The sequence below is a fragment of the Acanthaster planci genome, linkage group LG03 (genome assembly GCF_054643075.1).
Source record: "Acanthaster planci isolate LZ-2023a linkage group LG03, COTS_SCS, whole genome shotgun sequence".
In the NCBI taxonomy this organism is placed as follows: Eukaryota; Metazoa; Echinodermata; class Asteroidea; order Valvatida; family Acanthasteridae; genus Acanthaster; species Acanthaster planci.
Genome location: NC_141779.1, coordinates 24,307,906 through 24,321,771, shown reverse-complemented (window position 1 = coordinate 24,321,771; position 13,866 = coordinate 24,307,906). Strand labels below are relative to the sequence as shown.

Here is a 13,866-nt window from a genome sequence, read left to right as displayed (position 1 = left end):
TCCTCGGGGGAAACTCAGTCAAAGTAACCATTAACATGACCTGGCCCTTTTCCTTTTTCCTGTCAGTCACAATCGAAAAAAAAAAATTCCCTGGGGAGTTAGCTTGGCCATCACTTGGAGTGGAATTATTGGAATTACTAGGCAGCTGGTTGTCAAGACTTTCCTTGTAGGTTATCTTTCTTCTGGTGTCTTGTCTTGGTATCTGAAAGTCCCCACCCTCAGACTTTGTTTCCAGTTGCTTATATCCTTCCAGTTGTTCTTTTTAACAGGTCTCTGTTCAACGTAAAAGCAAACAAAATAACAAAAAATTGAAAAAAAAAAAAAACTTATTTTATTTGACCTCAATGAGTAACATCAGCATAGTTGTTTCACGAGTTCGATATGAGAGCATGACTTAAGGTACCGGTATAATGCAGAGTAGGATATCTGAAGCAGTCATTAATGGATTTTAGTAAATAACTTCCATTCAGGAAGTTACAATTATTGGTAGTTTTATCAATAATTGCATGTGTTCTCTTTTCCATAGCCACAGCAGCATTCTTATATATTCTACATGTACTTTTCGTATGATTTGAGGATTCTTGGAGTGAAGAGCTGAGAATAACATCCTTCCACAATTATCAGTATAGTCCCAAATCCCTCAAAGTAAACAGCAATTAATTCTGGGTTTTAAAATGTCATTATTTACAAAACATGTATGGGGCACACATGTACATGTACATGTACTTAACTGTAACCCTAACAGTGCGAAATCCTCTGATTTCAATATGATTTTACACATGATTTTACACACACCCGGACCTGTCCACATTTGTGCACGCACGATAGCAGTATGGCTAATGTGTTTTAGTGTACACAACCTTTGCAAGAGAATTTTTTATAAAGTTTGATCACTTACATAGTTTGATAGTTGATTGATGATCATTTTATTGACCAGAATTCTCTCTTCCCTTGATGCTATAGCAACCAAACTTCCATGTGAGAATTTTATGAATGATGCAGCTTTGAGCATGAAAGTCGTTGTATTCCAGAGAGAGCTTGCCAGAGTTTATACATGTAGATGGATGGCAATCTGGCATTTGGACACTTCTAATATTAGCTGCAAACGTCATTACGTGATACAAACACGAAGAGTCGCTAACTGCTTTACGCACACACTGACTCGCTTCTCTTGATGGAGCAGCTATTCATGCAATTTGAAAAGGGTGGATAGGAGCCATTGTTGAACTAAAGGAGGGGGCGACTTGGAGAAGCCCAGCAAATATCAATGTATTGAAGCCGTTACTGTGTGGCAGTCGCCTCTTTCTCCTGACAAACGGTAGTCGTCTGAAGAAATAAAAGCCAGTTGCGTAAATTGTGACGAAGCAACGCCTGCTTTCCTGGGACAAATGCTTGATGGTCAGGCTGTTAGTGAGTGTCATCCCTCCCTTGAAAGATCAAGTGCGATTTCCTTTTTTGTGAGCTGTGGTATTGTGCTGACCGAGGGGCTGTCGTTGGTCGTAAATGGGGCTCTGCACTGCAAACTGGATCACTTTGTGTCTGTTTAAATGTAATATTGTCCACGCAAAAGCCTCTTGTCACTCGAAGGAACATCACAAACGTTGACCGCTCTGCTCTTTCCATTTAGTATAATAGGTTGGAAGATCTTAGCTTTGCCACAAAATTATCTTGAGTTTTTTTAGATTTTAGTCACACTATCCCTAAGGCACTTTTCTGGATTCTCTAAATGAAAAGTAAATTTAAAGATAGCAATTTCATATAGCACTAACCTGTAAAAGTAGTGCTTGAAAAGTTAAAAAGAATTATTATTCTTTGTGAAAATTCTAAATTTAGATTAATTCAAGAAATGGATTGGGAAAGATATGATTTATCAATTGTGTAAATGTGAACTATTTCAACGATGTCAATACGTATATTTTTAATCATAAAGTACAAAATGTAAGTGTGAAAAACAAGTTTTGTGCGTTAAAGTCATCAGAGTGAGTGATGACATGCAAAATGAATAATGTAAGTTTCCTTAAAATGCCACCCTAATGTACAAACTTATTGTTCCATTTGGTCATCTCCTATGGACAACCAGTATCAATTATTCAATATGCAGAAGCAGCTGACAAAAGCGTTTGCCCATGACTTGATCACTCATAGGTGGGGAATAAAGAAAACTGTGTAAATCACTTTCCGTGCTTCTATTAAAGTCATCCTTGAAAAGGTCCTCATTTAACAACGGAAGGCAAAGACCTTTGTCACATCTGGCCATTCCTCCAAAATGACGTCACCCACCTTTAAATGACGTCAGAACTGGGGAGATTTTTTTTCTTGTTTTCCGATTTAACGTATGCAGTGATAAAGGTTGTCTAACTGGGAAGAAGGGAGGGGGACTGACATACCACCTGGTGCAAGTAGAGGGAAGAGATCGCTCATGCAAAGATGAAATCTTAGAAATCGAATCATTTACTTCAGGTGAAGAGATGTCAAAAATAGACACTAGTCTCAAGTTGTTTTATGGTACGTATACATAAATATTCACTTTAAGCATTTGAAAAGTCACACAATTTGGAGTGCTACCGGTAGGAACTCTGGGAATGATGGACTGATGTGTTCACTGAAGAGTTAAACATTTATTCAAAGCCCAAGTTGTATACTTTTTCAGTACATGTAAATGATCTTGAATGACAGGGAGTTACAGTGGTACGATGTGAAAAAACTAACAAGGAACATGACAGTACATGTACATGTGTTTGGTGTATCGGTTCCTAATATAGGACCCCAGGCCCCCAATTCTGTAAACAGGCATTAGTGTGAGAAGAGACTGTTCATGCTTGCCTGTTTGGCTTTGTTGCTCATTGATACCGGTACACTAATCAGACCGTATTCCTACATGTACCTTTTGTAATGTTTATACAGGAAGTTGCTTTAGACAACAGTGATTAAAGAAAACACATGAGTCTGTTCTGGAAAAACTCTGTGGCGCCCAAACTTTGCATACATCACCAAAAGATTGGAGGAGACAAATTGGAGACGCCAGTCTGTGTGAATGATTGATACTTAATATTTGCTGTTGGCCAGGGAGTCCCCCCCCCTTGACCTTGAACCATCACGACATTTGCTCCTCCGAGAAAACCTCGGTGAGCGCAGCGGTGCATTACTTCCAGCATAGACAGCAGGTGTTAGACTTAGCAGGGTTTGTTTTCATTACATTTCAGAGGTAATGTTGTCCTTGCTTGACAGGGCAGAAGTAACAACATATTTGATTTTGTTTTTTTTAGAATATTGCATATATACATCTTTGAGTATGTGCAGAAAGTGGATTCTGAATAAAAGCTCTGAAGAGCTTGACTCTTCTGGAATTCCTCAATTAGAAATCACGTACCACGTGTCTTGCAGAAATATTGACATTTGTTAGCCCTTCATGACAAAATAAGCATGAAGTTGCACTCCACTGTTTCCTATTATGACGGTTCAAAGTCTAAAATTGAAGGGAAGGTCAAGTTTTGGGTTTTGTGATGTTTGAAAAGACTAATGCATTTTCTATTTAATTCCAAATTTTTAGCTGGATCGGATATTTAAAAATGTAATTTTCTTACCAATTTTGACGATAGCATTATTTGTACCTGGTCAAATCTTAATGTCTGTGTACCTGGTCAAACAGCCACTGGAATAATGTCACATTGTTATCATTTTACTCTAAGTGTTACGTACAGTACATGCACTACTAGAAAGCCCTTTTCCTGTTGAATTAAGAAATCACAATAATCACAAATTTCTACTCATTCATTTCCTACTCAGCTCATTTTGTGGTTGCTATAAGCATCCGTAAAAACATGTTCACCATGATGTTGGCCCGTGTTTAGATAGGGAAATGTAGTTCGTGAACATGAAGCATGTTGGAAGTCATTTGCATAACTTCCGTAAAAACATGTTCACCATGATGTTGGCCCGTGTTTAGATAGGGAAATGTAGTTCGTGAACATGAAGCATGTTGAAAGTCATTTGCGTAACTTCCGCCAATCATACCAGTAAGTCATGTGATATGAATAATGCATATCCTACATTTATTACCATGTCTGTTGCTGCCCAAGACCTTACAAAACATCCAAGACCTTCCTGTGATAACGATTCGTAAGGTGATTGTGCCCTGTACAACGGAAAGTGTTTTCAGCCACTAGCTGGTGGCTTCACATGCTGTTCCCAACTGCAGCCCAACAATTCAGACCGTAATTTTATACTTTTATATGTTCAAAACAGTGACAGTCGGAAAAAAGAACTAGCTTTTTTATGCTTCAGAGTAATTGCTAACATGCTCCCAACAAAAATGGAGAAATGGATTTGGCAACCAGAGTTTAATTTGTGGCCGTTACCTTCTTGTACAAAAATCTACTGGCATTATATGTGGAACCAAATTAGAATGGACCTGTTTTTTCCTTTCTGGAATGTTGAAGACATGTTTGTGTGTAGTCATTGAGTACTGATTGTACTCGTACTTCATGGTCATATGCACAGTGTCTTCTGGATTATGGTAGATGGATGAGGTTTGGCATTTACGTGATCACGACTCTTACAGCAAAGCGCTTTCAGCCAAGCATGAAAAACTTACCAGGACCAGTACCTTTGACATTTCTTGTGGACGGTTGGCATTTTGAACAATTTTGTGGACTGTTGGTTTTCATTTGAAGCTATTTTGCTGCAGATTTTGTGGGGAAAAAAGCCTTCCTTTGGGGAGTTTCAGATTACAGTTGTTTGAATAAATAAATATGAATATGCATGAGCTTCAAATCCCAACTATTTCTTTGTAATTTTGTGGCAGTGGGATTGTAAGAAACATTGTGTAAGGAAAAATTTAAAATTTAAGAGGAGCAAGTGTGTACAGTACATGTACATGTCGACAAGACACCTGGCGAAATGACATGGATAGATTACCCTCTTCATAATATTTGTGTAATGATAAAGATTAGACAAGTGGTGTTGGCGGTCTCCTTTACGTGTAGATAAAAATCCAGCAATAAACCTGAGTAGAAGGTGTACGTCAGCGTTCTAGAACCTGTCTCAATGAATCCACCTCACTAGAGCACCACTTATCACTATATCCATCAAAATTGTACCCCAAGGATACTGATGATTGGAATCAGTGGAAAGGACTGGAATCAATGGAAAGGACTGGAGTCAGTGGAAAGGACTGTCTTATATATAAATGCATGTTGCACATAAGACTCTTTAGCCCCATGCAAATAGACTGAAGATTTGATAAACTTGACTTTTAGTCCCCACTGACTGTCATTCTACGGGGTTTATTCGGAGATTTGATCCAGGAAGTACCATTAGGCCAGCCAGGTGATTGGGTTAGCAGCTAGGTGTACAAACAGACAGAGAACCACTCATTCATGATTGGAAGAAGTGTGTGTAACTTGATAGCATCCATGAGGTTGCAGAGGTTTAGGGAGTGTGTGTTCTTGTATACACTGTACATGGATGGTCAAAAAAAGTACATGCACACATCCCTCCCAGATGGGCCTTTCACAGCCTATTGTTGGGTGTGTGAACAGAAATGCACACTTTCGTTATGAAACCTGGCAAATGGTAGGATCTGTCCTTCACCCATAGCATGACTGTTATAATGTCTTGGCTTCTATGAACTAATCTTCAGTGTCTGTTATGGAGATAAATGGTTCTTTTGCATACTGACATGTAATTGGATCAAACCAACTTTGTTGAAGCACCGTTGGAAATGTAAATGAATCAACCACAATCAAATTATACTCATACCTGAGCCCTCTCATATTTCATAATCTGTTCGCAACTCGGAGAAATTAGCCAGTCGTTTTGCCATGTGTCTATCGCCCGCCCTCTGGGCAGACTTTAAGTAAAAGTACAGAGGAGGTTAAGCATGACGATGCCTGTGCAGCAGCCCTTTGGCTCTTCCAGGAAATGCACTGTATCTATGTAATTGGTTAAATTTGCATTACAAAATTCTTAAGGAGCATTAACATGGAAGTCAGGACTCTGAAACGTGACTTTAACTGAGCACTATAGAATTCTTTGAAAAGTGTGTTTTTAACCACTTCTTCCAGATATTGATGGAAATGCGGTTTTCATCTTGCCAGCACCGTCCAAATCAATTTTAGTGAATGCAGATCTTCATAAGTCATCTTTATGCTTGTCACTGTGAAGCCTTCCCCAGTTCTACTTGTTCTTAGAAATTCAATCACCCTGGCTCTGGAAATTACAGTTTAAGTCCCTAGACATTTTGGTTTACTACCGGGTACGTTAGCAGCTGATTGAACATCGTTGAGTCTCTTTAAGATCTGTTGTCTTTTGTCCATCTCTCTGACACCCCAGAGAAATTTGGCAAATGGAGGGTAAGCTTAACATTGACCTGAATGATTCACTCTGAATCTCCAAGCACTGTGGGCCCCTGTGTGCACAAAACTTAATGTGTACTTGGGGGGAAAGGCCTATTTTAACATGCTTGTTTTAAATCCCATGTGAATAATCCTTACTTGCATGTCAAAGACCACTTGTGAGACTTTTGGATCTGTTAGAGTCTAGACTTGTGGATGGAGAGGACACACTTGACAGGTCTGAAGGACTAAGCGATATTCCCTGGTCTGTAGTCAGAGTTCAGGAGGATGCATATTTTTCTTTTTAGTGTGTCACTCTTGATGTTTCAAATTTGACAAGTGAAAATATATGAACATTTTACATGTACACATAATTGATGAAAAAAAATCAAGGCGAATGATGCAAATTAAAAGATTGAATACACCTAGAAATTAGAATGTGTTTTGTGGACGTACATGTGCATTCGATCCAAATAACAAACTGAATAATGTTGGCACTCCATAGCAGTCTATTTGTAGAATTGAAAATTTGGATGTCCAACTTCACGTGTGATTGGATATTTGAAGATTTGGTTGTACTGAATTCCCACGTAAGCAAAAGCAAAAAATACTTTGTCAAAATTAAAACAGAAAAACTGGAAGGACGGTACATGTATTTTTGGCCTTATTGTTAGCTTGTGCATTCACCTGCCTTTGAGTTGACTTGTTACAGCTTGAAATATGCTTTAGAATGCAATTTTGTTACCAAATGCTTATAATTTAATTTTCCCCTTTTGTTTTATTGATTTACCCACCTGAATAATTGATTGTGAGAATCAATTGAATATCCAAATATTTGAATAATCAGGAAAGCCCTACAGCACTTGATACGTATATGTTGGCAGTCATAACATGCTGCTGAATGTGTCGCATTTATGTACATGTGTATGTATGTATTAGCTGATTCTTCAGTATGAGATTGATTTGGAATTTTGTATCTCAGGTCACGGCTTTTTGTTTCTTGAGCAAGAAATTGCCTGCTGGTGAGATCTCTATTTCCTTTTTTGGCAAGTGCACAATGGCTGCTTCTTTACACGGCAAACATTTACAGTATTTTCGCACTTTCGAAATTTTACTTAGATCTAGTGTATCAAAAGTCATTGAATGTAATTTGGATGGAAATGGCTTCCAATGCTGTTAATTAATTTAAGCAAAATTATGTCCATCATACATGTACACAAACAAACATGTTTGCCAACAAAAAAATCTCCAGTCACATTGTGTATAGTGTATCGTCTTTTTAAACATGGGTATGGGTACTGTTTTGGTACCTCTACGAAAAAAATGTGATACAGAAATTTTTCATATGGCACATTGAATGTACAGGTAAATATTAGTTGGGATAGCTTCTGGGAGTTCATCGTTTCTGCAGTTTATTGCAGTATTTACCAGTATTTAGAGTGAGACAGTTGCACAGTTCCAGTGAATCTGTGTCATTGATACCAGCATACTTGTTATCTAGGTTCCTATTTAGGTGGTGTGTTTTACATGTTGTAAAGGAGATGAGAACCAGGCCAACTACAGGGCTAGATTCCTCTTTGATTGGCCGTTAGTGAATCCCTAGCAGAGATACCATTGTGAACTCAGCTTTCCTGTCAAGACAAGCATTGTCCATCAATCAACTATGGGTAATGCATGAGGTGAAATTTCAGTCTTGGGGTGCTTGGAAGTAAGAAAATGAAGAGGAAGAGTTAGTGTGCTTGTATGAAAACAATTTAAAAAACTTCATGAATGATGAGTTTCTAAGAAGAACCATTACACTTAATTTGTCAATAAATCAGCTTGGTATGCCTCTTCTCATCTGTCAAATTATGAAAGAGATTTTAGTGGTGTGTTACAGCTTACGGAAACAGGATATTTATGGTTTTGACAAGTATACTGTAATAGTCCTTCTGAATTTTGGAGGTTGCATGTGATACTAATGAAATATTCAGTAGCAAAGCACGTGGTACATGGCCATGGATGATTTGATATTTTTTCTTTACTTCCCCAGGCCTTCACATATGAACGTTGCATACAGAAATTGATTAACCCTAACACTCCTCAGTCCTCCAACAGGTGAAGGATTGAGGAGGGTTAGGGTTAATGATGTTCTCTGTTCGAACATGCTAACTTGCATGTTCATACATGTATATAAATATTCTAAGCTTTGTCCTTCATAGTGCTAGTTAAAATTACTGGAGAAAGAAAACATTGGTTGGAGAATGTAGAAAGAATAAAGCCACTCGCATAGTACATGTACATATTAATAAACAGTTTGATCTACAATTTTTAGTTGAATGCACCCTACCAAAAAGTTTCAACATCAGTTTTGCATGCAGTATTTCCAAATTTGTTGAACTTCCAAAAGATGAAATGTATACAGTAACATGCCAACCATTACATGTACATATGCATTTTACATATGTCCAAGTATAATGTGGTTTCGGATACTGAGAGACAGTGACAGTAGAGTGTGCATGTACTGGTACATGTTATGTTCTTCCATCGTTCATGTGGATTCCCTGCCATTTGTGATACACAAATCAACTCATTCTACTGGGAGAGATGCTCATCAAATAACTGTCATCTCTACACTGCAAGGTTGTTTCCCACAGGGATTTCGACTAATTCAGAAATTCTCCATACATGTGCATGTATGTGAGTGTGCACTCTACTCCTAGTAAGACGAAGAGCCAACTCAAGTAGTATGTCTTTGTAAGTTCAAGTTGACCTCAATTCATGCCCCACTGGTTATCTGGTTCACATTCACATAACGGCTTCTTTCCAGACTGAGGTTTTGATCCCCCCCCCGACTCTTCTTTAAACTGTACCCCTTGGTCAGGACTTCAAGTGCTTGCTATTTTTAAAGTTGACATTTTCCTTCACATTGCAAAAATAACTGTTTATTGACCACAGTGTGTGGTACATGTACGTGTATGTTATACATGTACAAAAAGTTCGTGCACTCAAGCAGTGTTTGTTGACAATTAATTGTTGATGAATTCAACATAAGCTTCAATGTTTCCTGAAGTTTCTCAGCTTCAATTGGTATTTTGATTAGGTAAACCTCTCCCTCGGTGTATACAGTTGGCCTGTAAAATGGCAACTTTGGCCTGAATACACGTAGTGTAAGATTTCATACATTGAATGCTACATGTCTGAGCAGTCATTATTAAAAAAGCAGGTTTTAATGGGAAACAAGTGTAAATCATCTTCAACATCGAGATCCGATGCAAACATAAAAAGAATATGTTGGCCTACATGGTACATGTAGTGCATGTACCATACATGTATAAAACATGTTTAATGGCATCCTATACATGTGTCCATGTATATGTACATGTACAATGTAGTTATGCCTTAATTAAATGTCTATACACCAGGTGGAATGCAAACATACAGGTTGTAGTGTACATTGTGTCATGTCATTTGCCTTAGTCTGTCCAAAGATGTGGTTACAAGGAGCTATTAAAGTCTTATAGCAATACCACATGTGCCAATTGGTTTGCCATGTGACATTTTAATGAATCAATCAAATTGCTGCAAATTGTAACCAGAGGGGTGTTGACTTTGAGATGGGGCAATTCTCAACCTCGGGGAATTACATGTACATTAACATGTACCACAGGAATTTAGGAGCATTTGGACCAGTAACTGCAACCACACATGCTCCTCCGCCAACAAATTTGAAAGCTCTGTGTACCAATATGGCATGGAGCATTAAACTAGGGGCAGTGTTGTGCATTTTCAGTGAATGAATGGATTTGTGCAAAAGGAATAAAAAAGGTCACCATGCGAAATGTCGTGTTATTGTTTCATTTATATTCTGTCAGCTGCTTGACTGTGTAAATAGACATGTAGATGTGTCTTCTCATTTTAATGAACGTTTTAAGTTGCTTAATAACAACATTGCGTGATTCAAAAATAGATAGATAGATGGATGGATGGGAGACAATTCCAATTAAATCCGGCTTGTTGACTCCCTGTAAATTTTGGTTGATTTTTCCCCAAAATTCTTTTATAAACAGCAGCAGTTTTGTTTGGTACGTGTTTGTCATCTTTACAACTCAATAACTTTCTTGATAAGAAGTTGGCAACTTTTGCAGTAAATTAAACCTCAGTGTTGTTCAGGTGACTCTGAATGATCTGGAAAGTGACTTGTAAGAAAAACATACAATAAGGTCTTGCGTCCCTTCTAACGAGTGGACCGTCGGCACACTCATTTAATGCATGCAAATTGCCGTCTGTCCATCCTTAAATCTAATAATGCCACCTCTGGAGTCTGGGCAGGGGGTTCAAAATTGCCCCCTCAAGTGTGGCGTGTTTGTAAATCTGCTCATATCTGACAAGCATTTGTTTTGGCTTTGGAGGAGTCGTTGGCCGGGATAAAGTTTGGTGTTTTTCCAGTGCCTCGGATGGACCAATCAAACGTTGTGCTAATCTGCCCGGGATTCAGACCTCCCCGTCAATTTCATGCAGGCTGCCAAAACATGCCTAATATGTATCTTCGTTCCTTTTTTTAATATTTGACTAGAAATATAGGTCATAGTGGGTTAACAGTCAAATTGATGCATTTGGAAGACAAAGTTGAGTAGACCAGTTTGCAGCCAAACTTTAGTGGTCAGTAGTAATATCCCAATCCACCAAATTTTAAACCAGATAATAAGTTTTGAGCAGAGTTTAGTTACCTATCAATCAAGTTGAGGCCATATGGCAGCTTGACCTCAAATTAAAAAAAGAAAGCTGCCGTCACAAGATATTGTAGTAGCCCTCAATCATTTTGGTATCAAAGATTTCTTCCGTGCCATCAGCATGCACCCTCCCCGTGCTCCTGGATCCCTCTCACAGTTACTCTGTACAGGTATCTCCTCATCCTCTCCACTAGCTCCTTGGCTCTCTTGTCCTGCCTGATTGATTGCACCTTCATGGTGGTAAGTAACAAGCTCCTCTTACATGTACATCATAGTTGGAAGTCGGGCACCTGTCAGCCCAGTGTCAAAATTGTCCCAGTTTAGGAAGGAACCAGTGACAACAAATTGTTTAATCTGGCAACCAGAATTAGATGCCATCACTGTGGTGATGCCTGCACAGGTTGTGTCTTTCAAATATCCCTGAGACCAGTACATGAACAGTTAAGGTGTTGTGACTTGGCAAATTGCATGCACCACTAAATACAGTGATGCCTCATTGAATTCGTCTGTAGTCATTTCAACTGGTACAACGTTGCGTTTCTTCTCTTTTTTCCATCTCTTGATTTACAACTGGATGTCTCTTCTCCATCAAAGCCCTTATCAATTCTTCCAATTAAAAATGCTTCGGTTCGATGATTGTGGTCCAACCTTAAAACTTCTGCCGATTAAGGAGTTGTGCCATTTGATCGATTTGGTCAGAAGAGGCAGCAAACTATGATGACTTCATTGCCTTGTTTCCTCCCTCACCATGGTGCCATCTGTGTGATTTATTATTTTGCTTTACATTACTTGTCCACTCGCCTGGTGTTCCTGTCTTGACTCTTTAAATCACCCCTCCAATTACAACATGGTCTGCCCCCTTCTCATCAATGCAATGAAAACAAGCGTTTGTTTGGGCTAGTATAAAATACGATCCACGGGATTGAATTAATATCACAGACAGGCCAGCTTGTACCACACATACTGTGCTCACCATTCCAAGTCCCTATCAATTATTAAAACTTTTTCTTCCCCCCCCCATGCTTTGGCCAATGCCGGCAAGGACCCCGTTTGTTTCAGCAAGGACGCGTGCGATTTGGCCAGTAATATTTCATCGGTCCACGCTCTAATGCCTGCCTAAAGTGAATACTGGAGATGGAAGTTGGAGGCTGGAATGAGATTTTTTTTTAATTAAATGCCAATTATGAAATGGCTGGTAGCACTCGACAGGGCTATTGGATTACAGCATAGAGTGGATTTCATAGCCTGCCTGTGGCATTTCATTTGTAAGTTGATGTGCTGTTTGGATGCCTATGGGACCTGTATGCATCACAGTTACTTTGTATCTGTGTTTATTTGTGTACTGATGAAGAAGAGATCATTGACAGATAAATTGAACACTGTGATTACACTCAACTGCAAAATGCGAGTGAGAAAAAAGAGACAAAAGAAAGCAAGTTGAAGGAAAAGACAAACGAAGAAATCCTTGCAGCATCACAACTTTTTTGCACTTTGGTTTAACTACAAGTAGACGTTTGCGATGATCACGTAAGGTACATCTGCTTATACGGGTAATTAAGACAATGCATAACTGCTTTTTTTCATAATTACACAGTGTATTTTATTTCAAGATCTTTGTGGTTCTGGTTGGTTGTGGAGGAAAAAGAATAAAGAAAGAAAGCATTGTTCTCCTGAAAGATTCAAACTGTTTCATTAAATTTTGTTTGATTCGGCACAGAATAAATATAGGTGATAAACCTTACTTTCTCCCTGTGACTGTTCAGAGGATTACAGTTGGGTTTTGTATGTTATCTGGAGTTTTTGTTAAGGTTTAATTTTTTGTTTATTAATTACTTTGTGTGTCCACTCATTTTTACTTCTTAGAATAAAACCTTCAGCTAATTTACCAACTGTCAGCTCTGACAAATGGGTTAATGAACCGAGAAAAACATGACATTTAGCCAAAGCAAAATCTTCCTCAGTGCAACCTGTTCTCAGTGGGCGAGCCATCCCCTCAGCAACTAAAGGATTAACCTGCTTTTGTGTGATATAAATCAACTGGCAAGTTAATTATTGTGGGGGCTTTATCGACATGTTTTTGGTCAAAGTCTTGACTAATTTGGGGCGGCAGATGACAGAATTATCAGTTAGGAGGTCTGTGAATGGAAATGCCACGGCATGTTAGTTTGATCAATAAAGGTTTGGTAAATGGGCCAGGTGGTTAAATGCTAACAAAATGTCATCTTGAAAGGATAGGGCCCGACCTGCTCCCCAATTTGTCCCTCTCCCCCCCTCGAGCTGAGAAAATAAACCCCCGCATCTCTCTAATGTTAGAATCATGCCAAGACGTGATGGTTTGTAGGGCATGCGTGACTGCCAGTGTCCATGGGAGTGACTGTCCAATGGTGTTAAGGGGTCTAACCAAGGATTGATCCAGAGCCTCGTTTTGGAGGCCAACATTTTTATGGGATGGGAGAAATGTCTGATTTGTGTGTGTGTGTGCATAGTCGTCATTGGCTCTCTCAAGTGTTGAGCTAAATTTGGGAACTTTTTACGCATTTTGAGGAGGTAAGGAAATGATATACATGTACTGTACCCTCCAATCGCCCTTATTTTAAGGTCCATTTGTCCACCCCACCTCCAAAGAACCTCCAGTGGGTTTTGTCCTACAATAAAGTTATGCAGTCAGCCAAACTTATCCTTTAACCTTGTGGTTGTTGTCACAAGGGTTTGTCTTTGAAGTGGAGGTTCCTTTCTTCTTTATTCTCCAGCACACCCCCCAAAAAACCCCTTTCTCCTGTTCCTTAATAATCATGTCATCTTTAGTGGGAGGATCTAGG

At 38.9% G+C, this 13,866-nt stretch overlaps 1 protein-coding gene across 11 annotated transcripts in view; it reads left to right on the top strand.

The window, feature by feature from the left end:
• Positions 1 to 13,866, top strand: part of LOC110973105 (uncharacterized) — a 200,743-nt gene that overhangs the window by 53,323 nt on the left and 133,554 nt on the right. The gene's annotated exons all lie outside the window — the stretch shown is intronic.